This window comes from Oryctolagus cuniculus, chromosome 1 (assembly GCF_051225735.1).
Source record: "Oryctolagus cuniculus isolate XC-2025 breed Fujian yellow rabbit chromosome 1, ASM5122573v1, whole genome shotgun sequence".
In the NCBI taxonomy this organism is placed as follows: Eukaryota; Metazoa; Chordata; class Mammalia; order Lagomorpha; family Leporidae; genus Oryctolagus; species Oryctolagus cuniculus.
In genome coordinates this window covers 204028476-204047656 of record NC_142867.1, presented here as the reverse complement: position 1 = coordinate 204047656, position 19181 = coordinate 204028476, and the positions used below count along the sequence as shown (strand labels likewise).

The 19181-nt window shown below is 38.5% G+C and overlaps 1 protein-coding gene and 1 pseudogene across 7 annotated transcripts in view; one reads left to right on the top strand and one right to left on the bottom strand.

The window, feature by feature from the left end:
- Nucleotides 1-19181, bottom strand: part of INVS (inversin) — a 178813-nt gene that overhangs the window by 124936 nt on the left and 34696 nt on the right. The window lies entirely within an intron of this gene.
- On the top strand, nt 3685-8038 carry LOC108178579 (large ribosomal subunit protein eL21 pseudogene; annotated as a pseudogene). The gene has a single exon (XR_016211181.1). The product of XR_016211181.1 is annotated as a large ribosomal subunit protein eL21 pseudogene (transcript).

Genomic DNA, 19181 nt, shown 5'->3' with positions numbered 1-19181 from the left:
GAAGTCTTAATACTATCTGATTTGTAAGAGAGCATATATTTGAAAAGGAAAACAATAAGACATACATATGTGAAACATGGAAAAGGTAAATCAGTAAAGTCGATTGTCTTCAAAGATGGGAAAAATGGAATAGAAGTGATAAGGGAGTGAGACTTGTCTGAATCTCCCCTAGGTAGCATTTTTTTTTTTTTTTTTTAAGATTTATTTAGGCCGGCTCCGTGGCTCAATAGGCTAATCCTCCACCTAGCGGCGCCGGCACACCGAGTTCTAGTCCCAGTTGGGGCGCCGGATTCTTTCCCAGTTGCCCCTCTTCCAGGCCAGCTCTCTGCTGTGGCCCAGGAAGGCAGTGGAGGATGGCCCAAGTGCTTGGGCCCTGCACCCCATGGGAGACCAGGAGAAGCACCTGGCTCCTGCCATCGTCTCAGTGCGGTGCGCCAGCTGTGGCAGCCATTGGAGGGTGAACCAACGGCAAAAAGGAAGACCTTTCTCTCTGTCTCTCTCTCTCACTATCCACTCTGCCTGTCCAAAAAAAAAAAAAAAAAAGATTTATTTATTTACTTGAAAGTCAGAATTACACACAGAGAGAAGGAGAGGAAGAGAGAGAGAGAGAGTTCTTCCATCCAATGGTTCACTCCCCAGTTGGCTGCAAAGGCTGGAGCTGCACCAATTCAAAGCCAGGAGCCAGGAGCTTCTTCTGGGTCTCCTATGCGGGTGCAGGGCTCCAAGCACTTGGGCCATCTTCCACTGCTTTCCCAGGCCTTAGCAGAGAGCTGGATTGGAAGTGGAGCAGCCAGGACTCAAACCACCACTCATATGAGATGCCGGCACTGAAGGTGGCAGCTTTACCTGCTATGCCTAAGCGCCAGCCCCATCATGCAGTTTTGACATGAAAAAATTAAGTCAACAAGGATGGAAAGGAGGGGAAGGCTGAAGATAAAAGCAGATTGAAATAAATGAATATAATTGTATTTTAAATGAATACCATGACCACTGATGAGGGGAACTATCTCATTTAAGTAACTTACAAACACAGAATTTGACAGGCAGAGTGGACAGTGAGAGAGAGAGAGACAGAGAGAAAGGTCTTCCTTTTGCCGTTGGTTCACCCTCCAATGGCCGCCGCAGCCGGCGCGCTGCGGCCGGCGCACCGCGCTGATCCGATGGCAGGAGCCAGGAGCCAGGTGCTTTTCCTGGTCTCCCGTGGGGTGCAGGGCCCAAGCACCTGGGCCATCCTCCACTGCACTCCCTGGCCACAGCAGAGGGCTGGCCTGGAAGAGGGGCAACCGGGACAGAATCCGGCGCCCCGACCGGGACTAGAACCCGGTGTGCCGGCGCCGCTAGGCGGAGGATTAGCCTAGTGAGCCGCGGTGCCGGCTAAAATGGTCCATTTATTAATGTTGTGTCAAAATAACAACTATTATTATCAATGGTATTACTATTATTAATGTATATCTTACTGAATACAATTTCAAATTTCTTTGTAGCTCTTTGGTCCTTAGGATGTATCCGCACTAGGACCACAGTCAAATTACAATGTTTTAAAATCAGTTGAATAATTTTCAGTGTAGTTATTAAGCTAGCAACTTAATACACACTTACGTTTCTTTGTTTCATTTGGTTTTCAATCTCAAGGATCGCTCTCTGTAAATTTTTAAATTTTTAAAAAATAATTACAGAAGTCATTAACAGAATTTTGAAATCAAAACATTAGAACAAGATATTTTCAGTGAAGTCTAGCTTGCATCCCTGTCCCCTCGACACTATCTCCTTCTCTTCCCATTAGGTAAGCATCTTTACTCATTGTTTACTTTTCTTCCATCTTTTGAAAACATAAGGAAACAGTTATTATCATTTCCTTTTCTGGAAAAAGAAATCGTGTGTATTAGAGCCACTATATAGCTATGTATGAACTATAAAATATCACACAAGATATTCCTCATTTGGGTTTTCTTCTATTCCTGGAGATGATTTTATAATATTATATAAAAATACTTCTCATTACATTTTACAAACACATAATATTCCATCATGTGGATATATTCTTGTTTACCAACCAATCATCTAAAAATGCACTAACTTTTAAGAATTTCTATATTACAAATAAAGTCGGGTTCAGCGCCATGGCACAGTAATTTAATCTTTCACCTGTGGCGCTGACATCCCATATGGGCACCAGTTCTAGTCCCAGCTGCTCCTCTTCCAACCCTGCTCTCTGCTAAGGCCTGGGAAAGCAGTAGAAGATGGCCCAAATCCTCGGGCCCCTGCACTTGTGTGGGAGACCAGAAAGAAGCTCCTGGCTCCTGATCGGCACAGCTCCAGCCGTTGTGGCCATTTGGGGAGTGAACCAATGGAAAGAAGACCTTTCTCTCTCTCTCTTCCTCTCACTGCCTGTAACGCTACCTCTCAAATAAAAAAAAAAAAAAAAAGAAAAGAAAAGAAACATTGGTTTGAAAAAAATAAATTTGCAGTTAAATAATTTTGTGCATAAATCATTTCTTATTTTTTAACATGCATATACAGGATAGATTCCCAGGAATGGAAATACAGGGTAAAAGGTAAATGCATATTCTGTTTAATTTTGTTAATACTATTTTATGAGTATCATTTTCATTTTCTTCAGCAACATGTGAGTGCTCATTTTCCTGCAGTTTTGTTATCAGAACATGTTGTCAAACTTCCAGGGTTTTGCCAGTTTGAGAGATGAAACATGTTATCTCATTGTAATTTTCATCTGCATTTCTCTTATGATGAATGATACTGAGCATATTTTCATATGTCTAAGAGCTGTTTGCATTTCCTTTTTTGTGTACTATCTATTTACATCTCTTGCTCAGCTTCTATGGGGTCATTGTTCTTTTTCATTTTATATGTTAGCAGCATTAACCCTTTACTTACTAAATAACTTGCAAATATTGTTTCTGGTTATTCTTCTACTTTGCTTATCATGTTTTCTGGAAGGAAAAAGGATTTCTTATCTCTGTAGCCATATTTACTAATCTTTTTCTTTTCACGTCTACATTTTGATTCACAGATAAAACGTTTTCCCCACTCCTGGATTATTCCTTGTAAACCTTCTTGGTATCTTTAACATTTTATAATATGAATACAAATTACCATTCCATTAAACAGCCATTTTAAAAGGATTTATTTATTTATTTGAAAGGCAGAGTTACAGAGGGACAGATCTCCCATCTGTTGATTTACTCCCCAAATGTCCACAATAGCCAGGGCTGGGTCAGGCTGAAGCTAGGAGCTTCTTCCTGGTCTCCCACATGGGTGGCAGGGGCCCAGGTACTTGGGTCATCTTCCATTGCTTTCCCAGATTCATTAGCAGGTAACTGGGATTGGAAGTGGAGCAACTGGGACATGAACCAGTACCCACACAGCATGTCAGCATCACAGGTGGCACCTTACCCTGCTATGCCACAACCACTGGTCCTTGAACAACAATTTAGAGCATGTTTCTATACATGCACACACACACATGCACACACACACAGAATACCAGTTTAAAATCTATACATACTAAAAATTTATGTATTTGTTGAAAAAATGAATAAATGTCATACTCGTCAGAATTAGAGTAGTGAAAAAACAGTTCTTGTTAGATTATATAAAGTTTTTCACAAGTTCTAGTTAAAACGATATTTTAAATTAGATAAGTTGATTTTAGCACTGTTTTTTTTTTTTTTTTTTTTGACAGACAGAGTTAGTGAGAGAGAGACAGAGAAAAGTCTTCCTTCCATTGGTTCACTCCCCAGATGGCTGCTATGGCCAGTGCTGCGCCAATCTGAAGCCAGGAGCCAGGTGCTTCTTCCTGGTCTCCCATGCGGGTGCAGGGGCCCAAGCACTTGGGCCATCCTCTACAGCCTTCCTGGGCCACAGCAGAGAGCTGGACTAGAAGAGGAGCAACCAGGACTAGAACCTGGTGCCCATATGGGATGCCAGCGCCGCAGGTGGAGGATTAACCAAGTGAGCCACAGCACTGGCCCCGCTAGTGTTTTAATAATAAAGCTTTTCTATAAGTACAACTATTTTGATATCAAAGATCAGAATGAGAATACCAGTGACTCATAAGTGAGAGGGACATCAACTATGCTGAACAGCAAACTCAGGAATTGAGAGGACCTTGATAGGGTTGCATGATGAACCCAATTCAATTCATCAATCACTGATAGAGTATTAAGTACTAGACATCGGGAACAAAATGATTAAGATACCCTTCCATATTAAGATGTTCATCATGGGGCTGGCGTTGTGGTATAGTGGGTAAAGGGATGGCCTGATATGCCAGCATCCCATGTGGGTGCAGATTCCTGTCCTGGCTGCTCCACTTCCAATTCAGCCTCCTGCTACTGGCCTAGGAAAAGCAGCAGAAGATGCCCCAAGTGCTTGAGCCCCTGCCTCTCATATAGGAGATCCAGTTGATATTCCTGTCTCCTGACTTTGGTCTGACCCCATTCTGGCTATTGTAGCCATCTGTAGCCAGCGGATGGAGGATCTCTGTCTCTCTCTTTTTCTTTGTAACTCTTTCAAAAAAAAAAATCTTAAAAAAAGATGGTCATCATAGATGGGGCAATTAAATACATAAACAATTAAATATCTTTCTGTGTGATAAGTGATAGAAGTGGTTTGGTATACAAGGTACAGGATTAACAAGAAAGGGGATGGTCAACTCTACCTAAGTAAGTCTGGGAAAGCTCAAAATATAGATATAGTAAGATGCTGCATTTTGTTCCGAAACCACAAAAATATGGACACAGGATGTAGTTTAAGCAGTAGTGAGTATAAAGCACACTTATTTGAAAAATCTTCAACACAAATCAACTGTATTTGGTTGACAACATGTCAACAGTGATAAGTCATTCTGGGCTCATCAGACTGCTCTTGTTATTAGGTTATTAGGTTCTAGGTAAACATTTTCAATGTTATGTACACAAATATTTGCATTTCTACTGCAGGGGATTACATGAGGAGTGGGGGAAGGAATAGACAGTACTAAAACTGAAGAAAACTTTACCTGGTCAGAATGAGGTCAGAATGATTCTTTTAAGACATTTGACAGAGCGTGTCACTCCTGTCCTCAAAACCTGCCAATGACTCTTCATCTCATTGAGAGTGAAAATATATTCTTAAAATTGGCCTACAAAGTCCTACAGGATATGATTTTCATTGCTTCTCTTTCCTCATTACCTTTGGCTCTCTCATTGTGCCTTCATTATAAGGCTAATTCATACCAGCCTTCTTGCTATTCTGCAAACATTCCAGGCATGCTGTCATCTGAAAGCCTCTGTTCTAACTATCACTTTTACCTCGCATGAATGTCCTTCCCTTAGGTGTTCACACAGCTAATTTCCTCACCTCCTTTAAATGTTGCTTAAATATCATTATTTTGGGATTGGTGTTGTGGCATAATGGGTTAAGCCACTGCCTGTGATGCCAGCATCTCATATGGGCGCTGGTTTGCATTCCAGCTGCTCCACTTTCAATCCAACTCCCTGCTAATGGCTTGGGAAAGCAGAGGAAGTTGACTAAGTATTTGGGCCCCTGCCACACACATGGGAAACCTGGATGAAGCTCCTGATAAGTAAACTGAAGTATAGCTTCACCCTGGCCCAGCCTTGGCTATTGAAGCATTTAGAGGGTGAACCAGCAGATGAAAGATCTCTCTCTCTCTCTTTCTTTGAATGAACACTATTTTGATTGCCTCATTAAAAATTACAACCTGTTCTTCCTACCTATCACCACCCTGAGTCTCTAGATCCTCCTTTCTTTGGCATTTTGGTTCTAATTTGGCCATCATATTTGTGAAAGATCATTTGGGCCTTGTAAAAGCTTAACACCCAAGAGAAGTACAAAGAGTTCTGACTGGTCTCAGAAAAAATGTTGTACCTAGGGACTGACAATGTTCATACTATGGGATAATAAGCCCCTGATTCCCTCTTTTTTTGAACAGTAAAATATGAGCTGGAGAAAAAGAAAAGGAAATTATGTGAGCAACTATGGTCCTAGAAAATAAGAAGATAATTAGAAAATTAATGCTCAAGTTTTCTTTGGAATTTCTGTTATATACAAAATTAATTTTTAAAAGGTTACATGAAAGTAAATGGATCTGAAGTTCCTTTTTATCAGCCATAAAAATATTCATTGGCTCTGTGCCCAGAGTTTAAAAGAAATCAGCATGAGTCTAATGAAAAACAAGCTGTAGGTCTCAGAGAAATTCAATATATACTCTTTCTTTTCCATTTAGTTTTTGATTGGTTTCCATGGGAATCTAGGCTTGTGGGGATCTCTGAATCTATTCATAGAAAGCCAGATGTTTGTATTTTCATGCCGTGGTGAAAGCAAGGGTCACTGAAGAGATAAAGATGTCTGGAAAATGAATACAGTTGTAGGACACATAATCATGTTTAAAACAAAATTCTACAAGCCACAAAGGTTCTAAAATGCAATCTTTGAGGCTGTTCTACAATGTCTGAGATGTATGACAACAGAAAGAAAAACAATGGATTTAAAGGAAGATGCTTTGAGTTCAAATTCCAAGTATGGTTCACGAGAATGAAACCCTTAGGTACATCTTTGAGGTTTGATAGGAAAATTGGACTTAGGAATTTCTCTTGGTTGGAAGAACCAATAGTCTGAGTAGGCATCAGGAGAATACATAAATTTTCTTTCAGTGGAGCAGTATCAGGAGCACCAAGATGAGAACCAAAAACCAATGTAATTCCTGACTCTGGAAGTGACAAAGTGGCCTTGAAGAAATTGACCAAACTATATTTCAGTTTACTTATATAGAAAATGGATAATACATAACTATTCCAACTGCTATGAAGCTATCATTAGGCTAAATGAAGGTTTTTTTAAAAAAAAATATTCATTTATTTATGTATTTGAAAGCCAGAGTTACAGAGAGAGAAGGAGAGACAGAGATCCTCCATCCACTGGTTCATTCGCCAAATGGTCACAACAGCCATGGCTGAGCCAAGCTGAAGCCAGGAACCAGGCAGGAGTTTCTTCTAGCTCTCTCACATAGGTGCAGGTGCCTAAAAGCACCTGGGCCATTCTCCACTGCTTTCCCAGGTGCACTAGCAGGAAGCTGCACAGGAAGTAGCAGCCAGGACTGGAACCAGAGGGCATATGGGATGCTGGTGTTGCAGGTCTGGGCTTTAACCCATTGAGCCACAGCGCTGGATCTGAAGTTTGTTGTTGTTTTTTTTTTTTTTCATAGTACAATCGTGTTACAAAAATCCAAAAAAGTCATTTCAACCAAGATGCACTGACACGTTTTTTGTTCCCTGTGATGATAAATTTTATCTAGGCAAGCAGAAGTACATGAACTAAAATCAAAGTATTAAAAGACAGACAAGTTTTTATTTCAGTTCTTAGATTTGTTTAAAAGCAGATCAATTCCAGTTTTGACTGGAACACCAATTGGAATGTGAAATCTTAAATATCTAAAAATATTTCTAGTCCTTTCCTTTCGGCCGGAGCCGCCATCTTCCAGTAATTTGCCAAGATGACAAACACAAAGGGAAAGAGGTGAGGTACCTGGTACATGTTCTCCAGGCCTTTCAGAAAACATGGAGTTGTTCCTTTGGCCACATACATGTGCATTTACAAGAAAGGTGACATTGTGGACATCAAGGAAATGGGTACTGTTCAAAAAGGAATGCCCCATAAATGTTACCATGGAAAAACTGGAAGAGTCTACAATGTTACCCAGCATGCTGTTGGCATTGTTGTAAACAAACAAGTGAAGGGCAAGATTTTTGCCAAGAGAATAAATGTGCGTATTGAACACATTAAGCACTCTAAGAGCCGAGATAGCTTCTTGAAACGTGTGAAGGAAAATGATCAGCAAAAGAAGGAAGCCAAAGAGAAGGGTACCTGGGTTCAACTAAAGCGTCAGCCTGCTCCACCTAGAGAAGCCCACTTTGTCAGAACCAATGGAAAGGAGCCTGAGTTGCTGGAACCCATTCCTTATGAATTCATGGCATGATAAATGTAAGATAAATAAATAAGACCTAATTGAAAAAAATATTTCTATACTGCAAAATGGCAGGAGAGGTTTATACCTAGATTCTAAATATGTGCAAGAAGACAACATTCGCTAGTTTGGAAACCCCAGAAGCTAGAATATAAGGAAGCAAAGATTCTTTAGAAGAGGACTTTCTCACTGCCTTGAAAAAGCAGCCTAGCTGTGGTTGAAGCCTACCAGGGTCAAGTACTAGGTGTCTAAACATGGCTCATCTCAGACGCACAGATTTTCATTTCTTGAGAGATCACTAAGATTCTAGAATGTAAATATTTAATATGCTGAGACTTTCCTACATTTCTAAGGAATGTGGGTATCACAAATACCTTTTGGTGCCTTCGTTTACAAACAGGACAGCCAAAAACCCCATGAACTATCACTAATTGCTTACTCTTCAGATATCATTATTTTTTAGATATCTTCAGATATTGGTTACATAGTTTGTGGTACAGTGAGCACTTAACTAAATTATCTTAAAATGGACTAACAAGTGAATGCAGTTCCAGAGAAGCCTAGTTGTACACACTGAAAATGTTTAATAAACTGAAGCAAAAGGTATGGGTAACAACATAAAACACAATTCTTTTTCTTGTTTTTAGATTTACTTCCCAAATGGCCGCAGTGACCAGGGTTGGGCCAGGCCAAGCCAAATCGAGGAGCCTGGAACTTCATTCAAGTCTCCCATATGGATGGTAAGGCCAAATACTCGGGCCATCTGCTGCTGCTTTCCCAGATACATTAGCAGGGAGCTGGTTCAGAAGTGGAACAGCTGGGACTTGAATAGGCATTCTCATGGGATGCCAGCATCAAAGGCAGCAGTTTAACCTGCTGTGCCAAAACACTGGCCCCAAGATGTTTTCATTTTAATAGCTAGAAGCATCATCATTCTCTTCATAGTCCCATGGTTTTCTACTGTAGAAGTGTAGCATATAATTTTTTTAACCTGATTCCCATTGATGGACAATTGCATTGTTTTCCAAAATTGTTTTTATAAATATTGCTGCCATAAATAATATTTTACACATATAATTTCTTCCTTATGCAGATTTATCTCTAGGATAAATGATCAGAAATAGGCTTGCTTGGTCAAAGGTGTATGGATTTGTCATTGAGACAGGTATCCCAGCTTCATGAACACAGTGAGTTGATGTGTGAGAAAAAAAAGTATCTTAGTATAGTTTTAAATTACATTTCTCCTTTTTTTTTAAAAAAAAAATAGATTCATTTATTTACTTATTTTGAAAGTCAGATTTACAGAGATAGAGGGAGAGAGATGAGAGAGAGATCTTCTATCTGCTGGTTCACTTTCCAGATGGCCACAAAGGCTAGCACACAATCAGGCTGAAACCAGGAGCCATGATCTTCGTCCAAGTCTCCCATGTGAGTGGCAGGGGCCCAAACATGTCGACCATCTTCCTATGACTTTTGCAGGTCATTAGCAGGGAGCTGGATCCAAAGTGGAGCAGCAGGGACACGAACTGGTGCCCGTAAGTGATGTCGGTGTCACAGGTGGTGGTTTTACCTGCTAGGCTACAATGCCAGTTTTTGTATTTCTTTTATAAGCAGATTTGAAAATATTTTCATATAATTGAGGCACATGTGAATTTCCTTAAATGTGAATTTCTCTCTGGGGTTGTTTAACTTTCTCTTCAATTCCAAGGAGCAATTCATATTTGCTCTTTGCTGTAACTTAAAATGTATTTTCCAGGTTGTCTTTTGACTTTGTTTATGCTTGTGGTTCAAGAAATTCATTTTACAGAGAGGAAGATTAAGCATACAAATGTTATGTTTTGCCTAAAGATAAAAAACCAGTTAGTGGCAGAGGGAAGACTATAATTCAGAGTTAACAGATGATTAGAAGCAGTAGGAGCAGTAAAGGAGAAAGAAATAAAAAACTCATTCAACACATTGATTTAACAAATCTATTCAACCAATAAATATTTAGCAGCTACTATGTGCTATGAGGGTTCTAACCTGGATGACTGAGTATTAATACCATAAAATGATAAAAGATAATCAGATGGAAGAATTGCAAACAGGTATTCAAACAAATACATGTACACACATATTCACAGAAGCACCACTTACAACATCCAAGAGGAGGAAGCTGCCCAAATAAATGTCCATGGATGAAGAGATAAACAAATTGTTTTATATATACAGTAGAAAATATTATTTATCTTTAAAAATAATACTGATATGTGTGATAATCATGTGATACACACTGATACATGTGATAATCTGGGTGAACTGCAAAAATATTAGGTTAAGTGAAAAAAGTCCGGTATAAAAGTTATATATGATTCCACTTAATGAAATATTTACAAGAGATAAATTCCTAGAAACAGAATGCATATTTGTGATTAGTAGGGGGTTGGAGAGTGTGGGCAATGGGAAGAAACTGATGGGTAAGAGATTTCACTTTAGAATGGTGGAAATGCTTCAGAATTAGGCACATTACAAATGTATAAAATCTCCCTGAATTGTTCACTTTAAAATGGTTAATTTTTTATTGCATGATTTTACTTCAATAAATTATTTTAAAAATCAGATGCAAGGTTGGTTACAGGCAAAAATGGAAAAGCCTCATTTTAGATATGCTGAAATTGAGATCTTAGAAATACATACAGGCAGAGATTTCTAGAAGACAGCTGGAAATAAAAGTTGAAATTAGGGAGAAAGGTTGGGGCTAAACACAAAGATTTGAGAGACAACAGTTCAAAGTTACACAAGTAGATGAGACTTCAGGAGAATGGAATATACAGAAATTTTTATCTTGGCACAGAACTCCTCTTAAACGAGTCAGTAAGGAAAACAAATGAACTATCTGAAGAGTAGGAGAAAAAGAAGTTACTGAAGTATCACAGGAGTGAAGAGAAAATCTTAAAGGTACAAGTGATCAGTATTTCAATGAACCAGAAAAGCAAGGAAGCACAAGAACTGAAAAAAAAGTATGCCCAGGGGAATTAAATCACACTGTGCTTCATTAAAACAACACAAAACAAAACAAAATACAAAATCCAAACAAATGAGTCATCATCTGTACCTTGTACTAGAAAACAATGAAGCACAAAATATGTTTGTAAAAGCTATCTCTCCTTACAAATTTTTGTTAGTTTGAATTTGGATAAATAATGTCTAGACAAAGAATATCAATAAAAATAATATTAAAATAAAACTCAATATCAATAAAATTTTGGGGTTAGAGTCTTATTATCAAAACTATTTACAAGGTTCCAGAAAAGAGGAACATTTAAGAAAACTTGTAAGAAAAGCTTATATTCATCTCTATTGATTAAAAAAAAAAAAAAGACAAATTTGTTTAGGCAAATGACAGACCCAGAAAGGATTGGAGTTGTGTGTAGGAACATTAATTGCTGGGGCATACAATAATATTTCTTCAACTCAAATATAATATTTTGTATAAAAAATTCCAAAGTTGTTCTAAGGTTAAATGTATAAGTGTTGTCTATATTTCCAAAATAAGAATTTTTTATTAAAGAACATTAAAGCTAACAGATAGACCAAATCTACTTGTTATTCCCAATTATAGTTACTTATAAATTAAGTACCTTATACTTACATATTATTAGAGTGGATCTCAGTCTTAAGTTTAGCACTTTTTTAAATTAAAAAACAAGTAAAACAAACAAACACACCCATTCACAAGCAAAAGAAAAAACCTTAATGTTGATGTTTACTTTTAGTTTTTGTTGATTGAAAAAAATGGAATCAAATTACAATTTTAAATGAAATATTATTTTATTAATCACACCAATTTTTAAATACAACTGGAAAATATCTATTTTTGTAAGATTATTGATGTAGTGTTCAGATAGTGTTTCATACCTACACATATTTGTAGAAACTATATATAACTTATTTGTCTTCCAAGGTCTCTGGCATATAGATCAACAACCAGTGTTTCAATTCTGTTCAATATTCACAATCTATGAGTTAGGTGAGCCTTACAGAATTAATCTCACCTCTTATTGTGAGACTGCAAGAGACTTAAAACATTTGTCAGCCAAATGAAATGGGTAGACCTTGTTTAGGGTCTGATTTGAACAAATAAACTATTAAGAAATTTAAGACACAATCAGGAAAATTTGAACATTTACTATATTTAACAAATTTTAAGGAATTACTAATTCAATTTTGGGTACAATGGTACTATGAGATATCTAAAATATATTTGCTCTGTTTAGAGATATATATATATTTATGATGGAAAGAATAGTTTGCTTTAAAGTAATCTAGATGGAGTATATAAATGAAACAAGTTTATGAATTAATAATTATTGAAGCTTGGTGATGATTACATGAAGTGAGGTTCATGATATTAAAATTTTCTTTTTTTAATTTTTTTTTGACAGGCAGATTTAGACAGAGAGAGAGACAGAGACAGAGAAAATGGTCTTCCTTCCATTGGTTCACCCCCTAAATGGCTGCTACAGCCGGGGTGTTGCGGCCAGCACACTGTGCCGATCTGAAGCCAGGAGCCAGGTGCTTCCTCCTGGTCTCCCATGCGGGTGCAGGGTCCAAGCACTTGGACCATCCTCCACTGGCTTCCCAGGCCACAGCAGAGAGCTGGACAGAATCTGGCACCCCAACCGGGACTAGAACCCAGGGTGCCGGCGCCTCAGGCGGAGAATTAGCCAAGTAAGCCAAGGTGCCGGCCATATTAAAATTTTCTAAAGACACAAAAATCTGTCATCTTAAAAATTTTCTCCATCAACAATCCTATTAATCACTCATTCCCATCTATTTATTGTCTTCTCATCTTCACTTCCCACTTACTCAGACTGATCTAGTTTCCATGTCCATTAATACCCACTGCTCATGCTATTACTTTCTATCTGAAATATGCAACAGAAGCTCTCCAATTCTTATCATATTTATACCCATCCATTAATTTAAAATATTTATTAAGTCACTTATATGAAAGGAGCTCTTCATGTACTGGTATCATTAAAAAGATGAAAGAGAAATGGGGTCCTCTTGTGCTTGAAACTTGTCACTGATTCCACAGCACCAATCTGATCTAGTTTTTCTTCCCTGTTTACTGATGCCTTTGTAAGTTTAAAAAATCCTTGACTACTGTGTTGTTTCTATTTCTGATCCTCTTCCCATCTATACACCATACCTGAGCACTACATTTACTCTTGTTACTTCTATATTCACTAAAAACTCCTGATTTGGGGCCAGTGCTGTGGCATAGTGGGTAAAGCCACTGCCTGCAGTGCTGGCATCCCATATGGATGCCGGTTTGAGTCCTGGCTGCTCCACTTCTAATCCAGCTCTCTGTTATGGCCTGGGAAAGCAGTAGAAGATGGCCCAAGTCCTTGGGCCCCTGAACCCATGTGGGAAAACCCAGAGGAAGTTCCTGGCTCCTGGCTTCAGATTGGCACAGTTCCAGCCATTGCAGCCAATTGGGGAGTGAACCAGCAGTTAGAAGACCTCTTTCTCTCTGCCTCTCTTTTTCTCTCTGGGTAACTCTGATTTTCAAATAAATAAAATAAATCTTTAAAAAAATTCCCTGATTTTAGTTCATACCTGATTGGGAGATCCAAACTAGTAATTCAAAATTCATGCTAGTTATTACTAGCAAGATGTCCCATGGTTGGTAAATTCAACCTGTTCATAACTGAACTCAATAACTTCCTCTCAAAATTGTTGTTTGACTAGTATATCCTACCTCTGAGTAATTCTTAAAAACCAGCAATACCAATGAAAAGAATCTAAGAGGTAAGGTACCTAGAAGGTATGAAGTCAATGGAATGTGGGGCCGGTGCTGTGGTATAGGTTAAGCCTCCACCTGCAGGGCTGGCATCCCTTATGGGTGCCAAGTTTGAGACCTGGCTGCTCCACTTGCAATCCACCTCCTTGCTAACATGCCTGAGAAAGCAGGGGAGGTGGCTCAAGTGCCTAGGACTCCACACCCACATGGAAGACCTGCAGAAACTGCTGGTTCCTAACTTCAGCCTGGCCCAATTGGGGCCACTGTAGCCATTTGGGGAGTGAACCAGCAAATGGAAGACTCTCTCCTTCTCTCTGTATTTCTGCCTTTCAAATAAAGAAACAAATGTTAAAAAATAAGTCAATGGAGTTGAAAATGGAGAAGACATACAAAAACAAAGGTGAACAGAACAGTGATTTTGCAAAAGTTATCACTTGCATTATCATCCTCGTCACTTGGGAACTTGGTAAATAAGAAAACCAGTCTTACTGACTTAAGAAATCTGGCTTCCTGCTAATGCAGTCACAGGGAGGCAACAATGATGGCTCAGGTAACTGGTTTTCTGCCATCCATGAAGGAGATCTGGACTGAGGTCCTGGCTCCTGGCTTCAGCCTGGCCCATTCCCGTTGTGGGCACTTGGGAAGTGAACTAGCAGATGGGAGTGCTCTGTCACTCCAATAAAATAAAATAAAATATGCTGAAATACTGGAGATATGACATAGAAATATGGGTTTTAACAAGCCCTCCAGGGGTTTTTGATGTATGTTCAAGATTGAGAAGCCCTGGATTAGAGAAGAGATACATAAAGAATTCATAAAGCTCCAGAGGCTAAGGCCTGGGGAATGTGACCTGAGTACATAGGGACCTAAGCCAAGACCCATTCTTGATTCCATTCTCCCTCATTCTACCTATGAATAATGGGTACTACTTTATGGACATTTCATCATTTTGAAATACTATTTCACTGAGGTATGACTGACATACAGAAATATATATATATATATATATATGCAGATTAATTTACAGGTTGGTGAATTTTTATGTAGCCACTACCACCAATCAAGACAGAAAACATTTCCAGCACTCCTGAAAGCTTCCTTGTGTCCCTTCTCAGTCATTCATTACCTCTCCCTTAGGTAACCATAAATCTGATTTGAATCACCATAAATTAGTTTTATCTATTCTTGAAATTCATTTAAATAGCATACAGATAAAAAAATCTGACTTCTTCCACCCAACATAATACCTATGAAAGTCACTCACAGGTTTGAATATCAGTAGTTCATTCTTTTTCATTGCATATAATCCCATTTTAGGAATACAACACAAATTACCTCCTTGCCAACTGACAGGTATTTCAGCTATTTATGCCATTAACAATGTTTGTTATTATAAATAAAATTATCTCATTCTTATGAACGTCTTGTTGGAAAGAAGTACTTATTACAGGGGCTGGAGGTGTGAACTGAGGTAGGTGTGTGTGTGTGTGTGTGTGTGTAGCTAATTTAGGTGATATACTCAGTTTTCTAGAATGGATGTATCAGTTTACACATTCATCAAAAATGTTGGAGAATTGAGTTGTTCCACATCCTCACCATCAACTGGTATTGACTGTCAGACTTTTTCTTTTTTTTTATTTAAAAAATTTTTTTTAAAAATTTATTTGACAGGTAGAGTTATAGGCAGTGAGAGAGAGACAGAGAGAAAGGTCTTCCCTCTGTTGGTTCACTCACTAAATGGCCACCACAGCCAGCACTGCGCCGATCTGAAGCCAGGAGTCAGGTGCCTCCTCCTGGTCTCCCATGTGGGTGCAGGGGCCCAAGCACCTGGGCCATCCTCCACTGCCCTTCCGGGCCACAGCAGAGAGCTGGACTGAAAGAGGAACAACCGGGACTAGAATCTGTCTGGCACCCATATTGGATGCCGGGGCTGCAGGAGGAGGATTAACCAAGTGAGCCACAGTGCCGGCCCGACTGTCAGACTTTTTCATTTAGACATTGAAGTGACTGCATAATGACATCTTATGTGGCATTAATTTGCATTTTTCTGAACTAGTAATTATGTTGTAAACTTTTTCAAATGTCTTTTGGACATTTGGATGTAATCCTCTGTGAACTACAGCTACTTGTTGTGACATGGATGAATATCAAATACATGTTATCAAAAAAGCAACTGGGGGAATGATACACACACAGTATAATATCATTTATTTAAAAACTTAAACATGCAAAGTACTCATTGTTTATGAACATAAAAGCAAAAGTAGAAAAATATGCATGGGAATTGAAAACTCCAAACCAAAGACAGACCGATGAGACAGAGAAAGAATGGGATTTTGGAAGATGAAGTCAAGACTTCAAGTGTATCCACAGTGTTTTATTTTATTTAAAAACCTAAGGCAAAAGTAAGAACTACTCAGTTTTATATGTACTAGGTGTTTTATTCTTCTCTCTATGCTTAAAATAATTAACTTAAAAAAATAGGACAAAGATTCCAGGCAATATGCTAAGGCAAACAGAATGATGAAAAACTTTTGAAGAGAAAAGAACTAAAGAAGCATGACATAGTTTTCTCACCCAACAAAGAAATGAACCAGAAGTTTCTGAAGTACCTTTCTATTTTTTTTTTTGAGTCTTTTTACCTATGTACTCAAACACAATTATACTATCAATAAGAGGTATTTGTATACCTTCTTTACTGACATTTAGTATAATAGTACATTTTTTTTTTTTTGACAGGCAGAGTGGACAGTGAGAAAGAGAGACAGAGAGTAAGGTCTTCCTTCCGTTGGTTCACTCCCCAAATGGCCACCACGGCGGGTGCGCCGCACCAATCCAAAGCCAGGAGCCAGGTGCTTCCCCTGGTCTCCCTTGCAGGTGCAGGGCCCAAGCACTTGGGCCATCCTCCACTGCACTCCTGGCCACAGCAGAGAGCTGGACTGGAAAAGGAGCAACCAGGACAGAATCCGGTGCCCCGACCGGGACTAGAACCCCGTGTGCCGGCGCCGCAGGCGGAGGATCAGCCCAGTGAGCCACAGCACTGGCTTGAAGTGCCTTTCTACCTCTGACATCTACTGATCCCTAAAGAGTAATTTGATGTTTGCACCTACATTGCAGCGTGACTCATAGTAATAATGTTGATAATAATTCTTAGAGAGCATATTTTTCCAACAAACAAAATGCCTTCTATTAATCTAGGGATTCATCATCATCATTTAGAAGATCAGAAGTGTTATCTCATTTTAGAGATGAAGAAATTCAGGCATATAAGATAAATTAAGCTTAAGAAATTGAGAAATTAAGCTTATAGGAAATCTTCTAAAATCCTGCTTTCAAAGTTGAATGATGGGGACCAGCATTGTAGTGTAGAGGGTAAAGCCTCCACCTGTAGTGCCGGCACCCCATATAGGTGCCGATTTGAGTCCTGGCTGCTCCACTTCCAATCCAGCTCTCTGCTATGGCCTGGGAAAGCAGCGGAGGATGGCCTAAGTCCTTGGGCCCCTATATACACATGGGAGACCTGGAGGAAGCTCCAGGCTCCTTGCTTTGGATTGGCCCAGTGCTGGCCATTGAGGCCATTTGGGGAGTGAACCAGCAAATGAAAGACCTCTCTCTCTCTCTCTGCCTCTGCTTCTCTGTAACTCTGCCTTTCAAATAAATAAATAAATCTTTTTTAAAAAATTGAATAATGAAAATGAACAAATATAACTAGTAATTTAACTTCAACAATTTTGGTCACCATATCCTTCACAATAAACTTGAGGTCCACATTTATGGCATGATTCACTCATGTTTGCATTTAAACAAATACTGTCTTTACCAAGTGCAGGAGCTACACCAGGACAATAACTATAAAATAAAGTAAGACATGGCCTCCTCCCTCAAATAGTCTTACCGGGGGTGAGACTGATATAAATAAAATCTCCAGCTAACAGCATCGTAATTAGTTATGGTAGCAGAATATGTGTACTGAGAAGGAATATAGGAATATACAGTTGAATGGGACTGGAGAGCATACTGTTTGGTATGTGTGTACACTTACATATGTGTGCAAAATAAGGAAACCAAATAGTGCTATCTGGTATAAGTCTTCCTGAAAACTTTAGAATACACAGATGTATTCTATCTTTCTCTTTTGCCTTTTATAAATCATTAATATGGAAATAACTTAGTTTGAAATCTGAAAACAAACATTAAAACACTTCATTTTTATAGATGTACTGAGAAGTGTTTGTGAATTAAAAAAACAAAAAGAACAAGCACAACGTGCTGCAATCTGAAGCTTCTTTAATTTCTGTGTTTAACATGATATAATTTTTCAGTGTAGGTGGTCTTAATCTTCTTGACACCAAATTAACCTCCTACAAGATGAAAAATGCATAACTATTAACATTTTGTAAGATTATTAATGCTTTGTTATCAACAAATATATGTATCTATGGAAGTCAGAGAAATGGTGAACTCCCTAAAGCAAAACATTTCTAACCATGAGGAAGAGCGCAGAAAAGGTATGATCAATTGCTTTCTTGGATTAAGCTGAGGGTAGTAAATGAAAAACAAATTAGGTACAGATGTTCAGCATATTGAGATTAATTTTAGTCTCATGGGTACCATTTCCTAAGATGCTTGGACTAACAGCAATTTGTTCTAGAGAAGAGAATATGTGTCAAAGCCAAGTAGCACAGTTCAATAAGTTTTTCCACATATATGTATTTTGAAATTGGATAAATGTTTCTAATAAACATAATGTCTATCATTTGTATTAATAATAACTTTCTTTATAAGTAACATAAAATTCATTCAACCAAGACATGTCAGACACTGTGCTAGATTTAGGAGTATTCAAAAATAAATAAAACAAAGTTCTTGCCTGGAGCTCCAGTTTAGTAGGAAAGAGACAAGTAAGGCATAATTACAATAAAGGTAATGGGGCTCTAATAGAGATATGAACAAAAAACTCATATCATGGGAGAATGAGTTTTTCTACTAGTAGACATAAAGAAAGATCACATATTTCACTATCACACACACAAAAACATAATAGCATATGAGAATGGGTGATTGAGGTCAGTAATAAAAATGGCTATTCCTATATGATGGTTTTTGACATTTTGTAAAATATTTATGTATTATAAAATGGATGGGCCACCTTTAATTATCATTTAATATCATCATTCATGATATTTGTAAGCAACTTAAAAGCAGGAATCATGTATTTCATCGTTTTCTTTCTTTTTTTTTTTTTTTTTTGACAGAGTTAGTGAGAGAGAGAGACAGAGAGAAAGGTCTTCCTTCTGTTGGTTTACCCTCTAAATGGCCGCTATGGCTGGCGCACTGTGCCAATCCGAAGCCAGGAACCAGGTGCCTCTTCCTGGTCTCCCATGCGGGTGCAGGGCCCAAGCACTT